This window comes from Cryptomeria japonica, chromosome 7 (genome assembly GCF_030272615.1).
Source record: "Cryptomeria japonica chromosome 7, Sugi_1.0, whole genome shotgun sequence".
NCBI classification, from domain to species: Eukaryota; Viridiplantae; Streptophyta; class Pinopsida; order Cupressales; family Cupressaceae; genus Cryptomeria; species Cryptomeria japonica.
In genome coordinates, this window is record NC_081411.1 from 262,079,523 (window position 1) to 262,087,056 (window position 7,534).

The window sequence follows — 7,534 nt, forward strand, 5'->3', positions numbered from 1 at the left end:
TAATTGAACAATAGATATTAGTTATTGGAAACAACTCAAAAGTTATCATGATAAAGATAACTAACTAACTACACCATAGAGAGTTGATGATTACAATTACTGCGACAAATAATTCTTTGACGAAAATAAAAATTTCTAATATCATATTAGCTTACTCCTACAAAATTGTACTACTCCACAATAAATGAACGAAAATATACTCTACTAGATTACTTTTCTTTATTTCGGTCAACGCTGCAATGTAATCATTTAACTTCCATTGTTTCCGTTTACAGGCAACTATCCTCTTTAGATTTCATCATCCCATAATTCCTCAGCAGTTTTAAAAGGACCATTGACTGGATTTACAAGGATGTTCCTCACAAAATTTGTTGGTTCTTGTGTAATGCTACCAATCTTTTCGTGATCTTCCTCATCCAATTTCCAATCAAATACTTGGAAATTCTGGGATATTCTTACGGGTTTGAAACTCCTCGTTATCACAGTTACGCCCTTTTCTATTCCCCAACGCAATGCAACCTAAGCAATCAGCTTCATAGTTGTTTGGTTATATTCCAATTCCTTTTACATTGACAAAATGATAAAGATTGCATCGAAGAATTAGTAGATAAAAAGTACCTGAGCAGGAGTTTTGGAATGCTTAGTGGCGATCTCTTTAATTACAGGATTATCCAATGTATTGTTTGCTCCCCATGAATTTCCTGGACCTCCCAATGGCGACCAGGCTGAAACATGAATGTTCATACTCTTACAATACTCCCTCAATTTCTTCTGCTGCCAAACAGGATGCATCTCAACCTGCAAAACACAGATTCAGTAAACTATGGTTTTAAACACTAAGCTTGTCCGGTAAGTGAATGCAAATTTGAGTCAATCGAATTAAAAAATAAATGCTCAAGGGATTTAAAATTAATCCTGATAAATAATGGATTTCCTACTTAATCCATAAAAGTACAGATGCAAAATTAACCCTACTAAATAATGCGGCCTTCCCATAAGATAGAGAAGAAGTATAACTACAACCACCGTGGAGCATTGAGCTCGCCTAGACTGGTCTCGTTTGTTGGGAGCATCAAGATCTGTCCCCCTCGGAAAAAGTTTATTTCGAACTCCATTTGATAATCTTTACCCATTAATAATCAACAAAGAGGACACTAGAAATCCATCAATCTAATAAAAAAATGACCAAGATCAGTGAATATCAAATAACAAATTTGATGGACCAGCGGAATAATGTAAACACCTGATTTACAGCAGGAGGTATCTTTGCAAACGCAAGTACATCGTTAATCTTCTTAGAGGAAAAGTTACTGACTCCAATTGCTCTGGCGAGACCAAGTTCAATACAACTTTCCATTGCCTGCCAAACGCCTTGGATATCCATTGCTACAACATCATCCGCAGTTACATGAGGATACAGGGCACCCTTCCTTAGGGCTAGAGGCCAGTGAATCAGATACAAATCCAAGTATTCTAATTTCAATGCCCTGTATAATTAAAAGAAAAAACCATAAGTATTGCGAATAATAAAAATGCACATATAACGAAATCCAATTTACATACTTACTCTAAGCTTTTTCTGAGACTAGGAATGACATCCTGAGGATAACAGTCAGTGCCCCACAGTTTGGAGGAAACAAACACTTCCTGGCGAGATACAAGGCCCCTCTCAAAGGCTTCCTTCAAAGATTCTCCCAGTGCACGTTCTGTTAAGTAAATGCTTGCAGTATCAAATGTTCGATAACCAACGTTAGCACAGGTATGCTTTACGAGTTTAAGAAATTATATTGAGAATCAAATATTAATGAATTACAACGAAAGAATGTAAACAGTAAGAGAGGGCTGTATACCCAGTTGTGACCAAACACATGGTTCATAAGCAGCAGGCACCTTAACCGTGCCTGCTGTTTATCCACAGCAACACTATAAATGTACTATTGCTTTGCATAGAATGGGAAAAAGTGCTTATCATAAAAGCAAATGCTAAAATAAAAATCTAATCTATTAGCTGACCTGAATGGCTGAAAGCACTGAGGCCTTAATATGATCGACTGCTGCAGACCCCTGGCCTATCATGATATTAACTTCTGCCAAACCAAAGCCTACTACAGGCATCTTGGCCCCGCTATTCAGTGTTACTGTTACAACCTCAGTCATTTTCATAGCACAAAGGGTTCTCTTCGTTGATCTTGTATCGTAATAGGGATGCTTTATAAATATAACAAGCTAACAACGTGCTCCTGATGCGGGACGTGACCTGCCAGTAATTTATGCCTATCAATTTCTAATGTGGGACCTAGTCTGTATAAAGAAAATCCTTTCGAAGATTTTATATCATCTCTAAGATTCTTTTTGTTGTTTTATAGGGGACCTTGAGTGAGATCTCTTTGGCTTAGATGATGGAGAGAAGCGGAGAAGTATGCATATACAAGAACAAGAACAAGGAACAAAAATAGATATAGAAAGAGAGATGGACAACAAATTATATATATATTTCAAAATAAGAAGTAATAATAGAGACAGAACTGTACTCAGATGATTATACATTAGTGAAATCACAAATAATTACATTCACATTCAAATTATAAAGCTGCTGCTCTTTTTTATGCTCATAATGAGTAATAACTGAGATCCTGTTATTATCTGCTTCCCAACATTTCATTGCTACAGAAAATCCTTTTTTGCCCATATTTGTTTTTCATATATTCATATAATAATTGCCTCTATTCTTTTTTGCTATTATACTGATGGTGCAGCTCTAAAACTTTGCGATTCTTCCAGATACTTCTTTTCATTCAAACCAAAAATAACCTAAGGACTAGCCTTTATTTGTATGCCTAACAATACTAAGGACAGCAGAAAACAAAGGCAATAAATATACAAAATTATGATGCACAGATTATATATAGATTTTTATTTTTAAAACGTGTCCTAACTGAGGAAAATGAGAGGACATGGTGGGCATGATAAGACAATAGGTGGCTGTAGAGTTTAGATATCTATAGAGGCAGAGTAAGTAATGTAGTTGAGATTAGACCCCAACACTCTCCCTTTTTCATTAGAGTATTGATGTTTCTTTTTTCCATGACTGACACTTTGTTATCATCCTTGCCCAATTTCAAATTTGTGATAATAGGTGTTGGGGTTGCTTATCAATTCATCATGTTAAATCATTTGAAAATATTATTTTCATATTTGGATTGTGAAATGGACTAACATTTTTCATTTTTATTTATTTCAGTTTAAAGAAAGAATTTCATTAAATCCAAATTAGTTATCTCAAATTTCTTTTTCATGGTTTCTTTGAACATGTCAATTGATAGATCACCTATAGATATCAGGCCATCAATCTGAAGATCTTTTATTTAAGATCAATAAAAGAAATCGTAAAATAGTATTTTCACACTACTTACAAAGAAAGAGAAAACTATAGAGAGGATAATTGCAAGGTTGGAGGAGTAAATGAAAAATCAATTCGAATCCTTAGCAAGATCTTCCTTGAGTATTTGTCTTTAATGTTGTGGATTGACTAAAGATGTAGATGTGCATACCGAGGATACGAAATTAAATGTAGTTAGGATTACAATCTCTAACACCCCCCTTTAATCACAACTACTATTTTCAATTTCTACTTGACTTCTTTCATTGATGCTTTGGCATCGAAAATCTTCTAGTTCTAGAGATCAAACCTAGGAAATCATATGATGTCATTGGGATGCTCTAACCATGATCTCTAATATTAGATGAAGTATTATGGGGGGAAAATAAACACACTTGGAAAATATATCAAACAAATCAAAAGCATTACATCAATGTTGCGAGATTCAACTCTTTTCACAAATAGCATGATAAAGATTGAATCATCTCCAAATAACACTTTATAGCTCCATATTACATAGTAATTTACAACTATTTCATTCACTATTGATAACTATTTCTGGACAAGTGCTTCTAATAGCTCAATATAGCTAGACTCTTAGAATACAATATATACAAAAGTACAATGTCATAAATTATATAGAAAAGTCAAATAAATGAGTAAAATATATCATAAAATGATATTTTCACACTATCCACAAAGCGTGATAAAATGGTAAAGAGGAAACTAACTAGGTTGAAGGAGTAAATGAAAACTACATTTGAATCCTAAGCAAGGTCTACCTTGATAACTTGTCTTTAATGTTTTCAATTCATGGTAGATGTAGTTGTGCTTATAGAAGATACAAAACTAGAGGTAGTTAGGACTACAATCTCCAACACTCCCCCTTAATCACAAGGACTATTTTCAATTTCTACTTTTCTTTCATTGATCCTTAGGCATCTAAAATCTTTTAGTTCCAGATATAAAACCTAGGAGGTCCCATGATATTTTTTGGATGCTCTAACCATGAGCTCTAGCCCATTTGGTAACTAGTCCATTGTACGTTCAGGTGTGAAACGCTTGTTTTTTCAACACCTCCCATTAATTTGCACTACGAATACTTGGGGATCCTATTTTTTAGCCCATGCATTGCTTACACAAATTTAAGATATTGTGGCATTCAACAATGTTACCACTTTGGCTAGTATTTAGTTTTGGTTAGGATCAATTTTTTCTTTTGCTGGCCTGGAGACTATGTTACAGGTTAAGAGAGCCTAGAAAAACCCTTGTTGGTTGAGAATGCCTGTTAAATCCTCATTCTCTATTTTTAATATCTATAGCTTGATGATTTAGATCTATTGTTTTTGCCAGCTTGGTTTGTATTGTCTTACTTTTGTTGTTTGGTTGACGTCTGTTTGGCAGTGGTTGCTCTATTTTTTGCAACCTCTTTTGCCTGGCTGGTTTATGTCTTTGATATACCTTTTTGTAGCATTCCTTTGTTGGTTTCAGATCCATGAAAAATCCGAGGGTTTCAAGTCCCTTCAAAACTTGTTTTACACGGTTTCTATCTCCCTCAAAACCTATTCACCCCTCTAATCAAAACAATGTTACCTTTTTAATGCATTAAATTTTTTAATAACACACACCCGATATCCTCCTTTGATATTTTGTTCTGACTTATCAACTCTTCTTTTATGTTTTTTTTGTAGATTTTAAAAATGATCTTCTTATTTTCTTCATGCATAATAAACTATTTTGAAAACCAAAATAGTAATCACCTTTCGTTTATAGTGAAGATGAGCTGAGAGCTACAACTCTTTCCACATTCTCCTTCATTTTGTCTTTGGATCCTCTTGGCTATTTCTACAACACTCTCCTTCTACCATGGCGTCTTTTTTAATAGTTTTACAATGATCTACATTTCTCATTCTACTTGGCTAGTGACTTGACTTCCTTTAACTTGATTGAACTTTAATAACTATAGCTGCATCTATCATTTGAATGTTCTTGCAATCCAATCTTTTTCATGGATTCTTCAACTATTCTAGAAGCTTTTTTTACTAACAAATTCTACCAATATTGGCATACTAGATAAGAAACCTTTAGGGACTATGAAATGATAGGTATATTTCCCAAACTATCTCAACTACTATTATAATTTCTTAACTTACAAGTTATTAAGACCTTTTGCTAGAATCTTTGATAGTTCTCATTTCCAAGCACCAATGAACCTAGTGATTCTTCCTTTGACATATTTGATCTTTACTATTTGATAGATTCTATTTATAATCCTTAAATATATGATCTTCAATCAAACATAAAATCACACACTTCATGCAAAAATACACATTCCCATTAATTAACGCTCTACTCTTCCTTCTATCTATGATCTCTTATTTCAATGGATTTTGAAATTACCATCACTTGTTATGAATATAAGTGTTATTAGCCTACCTCTTAACCTTACACAAAATCCAATATTTCTAAATAAAATGCTCTTTTTTTCATTATCTAATGGAAATAGCTCTTTAAACAAGAGATCCTTCAAATCATTTGATTCCTACTTTCAAAGTTAAAGCCTTCAAACAATAGCATAGGGAACAACTTTATTGACTCAAGACAACTTATATGTATGATCCTAAAATATTTTCAATGTAGTAGCTTCTTCTTTTATAGTAGCTCCTTTCGCAATAAACAAAAACTTCCTTTTAACAAAAAACTCTTCTTCTAGTGGTTATACTTGGCTTTAGAGTGCAACACTCTCTCTATCTTCACTATTTTCTGCAAATGGCACTTGTTCCTTCTAAATTTTGTAGCTTTATCTTTTTCATCTTGTGATTTTGTTGGAGGTGTCCTTGAAAAAATTATTTCTTCAAATATAGTTTTAATCTTAGGGGAAATATTCTATTGCTTCTCATTTGGAATTTTGATGTAAGTCGATTGATAGGGAGGTTAGTGCAAGGTGGTTGTCAAGTGGCTAGTATGTTTGCTAAGTGATAGATCCTTACTAGTTTCAAAGTGTAGTCACCAAGGACAAAGTGCAAATTGTCTCAAAGGCAATCTAACAACTCACCTTGTTCCACCTCCCTATGTCAAACTCTCCTTGGCTACTCAAGGGCTTCAACTCCATAATCACTCTGGTTTGGTAATCCAACTCCTTACTCACCCAATTGGCATTCAATCCTCTATTCCTAATCTTCTCTCTAACTGCACAAGGACTCCTCTTAGTGAATTATGAATTTGAGACAAGTTTTGTTTCCTTGGGTGTTTTTTGGGTCTTCTACGTTTTGGAGTGTAGAAGCCTTCACAAGTGCTGCAACCTAAATTCTGGAGTCTTTCCCACCAAAAAGGTTAAATTCATAAAAGGAAAACTTGTTTCAACTATTATTGATGAAATTTATGCCTTACATCCTTCATGTTGGTTTCCGATTTGACAAAAACTTAATTTTGAGGCCTAAAATGGGCTACAACGAATTAGCCCTCCATTTGGGGTTTTGTGCTCACCCTGCTCAAACGATGGACTTCCAGACAAAGATCTTTACATATATGGATACCCTTTTGGGAATAATTGAATATTTTTCTAAGGTTTAGGGTCCCTTAAGCCTTCTCTATGACTAACCCAAAAATGAGTGCAAAAAGGAGGGTTTGGAAGGGTTTTGGAGGCAAGAATCAATTTGTAAATTGGAAATCTTCAAAGGGAACCATGAAACCTCATTACTACCATGTCTCATGCTATTTAGACCAAAATTAAATATTTTTGCACCCTCAAAGGGTTGGAGAACAAGAATTTACAAAAATGCTCATAGGGAGTGAGCAACATTGACAACTTTTAAATCTTGCTTTCTACAAACACAACTTTTGCATGAGAACCAATTGCAATACAAAGCATGTGAAAATGGCTATCATTAATGACAAGAAAGGGATCATGTTATCCCTGCACAAAAGGTGTTAAGAAAATTAGAAATCATTGGAGTATCCGCTGTCAACTAACTGTCACTGCACTTTCCTCTTTTCACTATTTTTTTCCACTTCATCCCTACAGTTTCATTGTTAAAACTCTTTACAAAAAGACTGTTTCATGCTCCTTAACAAGGCTCTATCTTTAATGGTTTATTTAGCTTCATACCTGTCATATTGAAGGAGACGATTACATTTATAACTTCAAAAGAAAAT

At 34.1% G+C, this 7,534-nt stretch overlaps 1 pseudogene; it reads right to left on the bottom strand.

The window, feature by feature from the left end:
• Window positions 1-288: 288 nt before the first annotated feature.
• Window positions 289-2,157, bottom strand: LOC131030005 (non-functional NADPH-dependent codeinone reductase 2-like; annotated as a pseudogene).
• Between the last annotated feature and the right edge of the window lie 5,377 nt (window positions 2,158-7,534).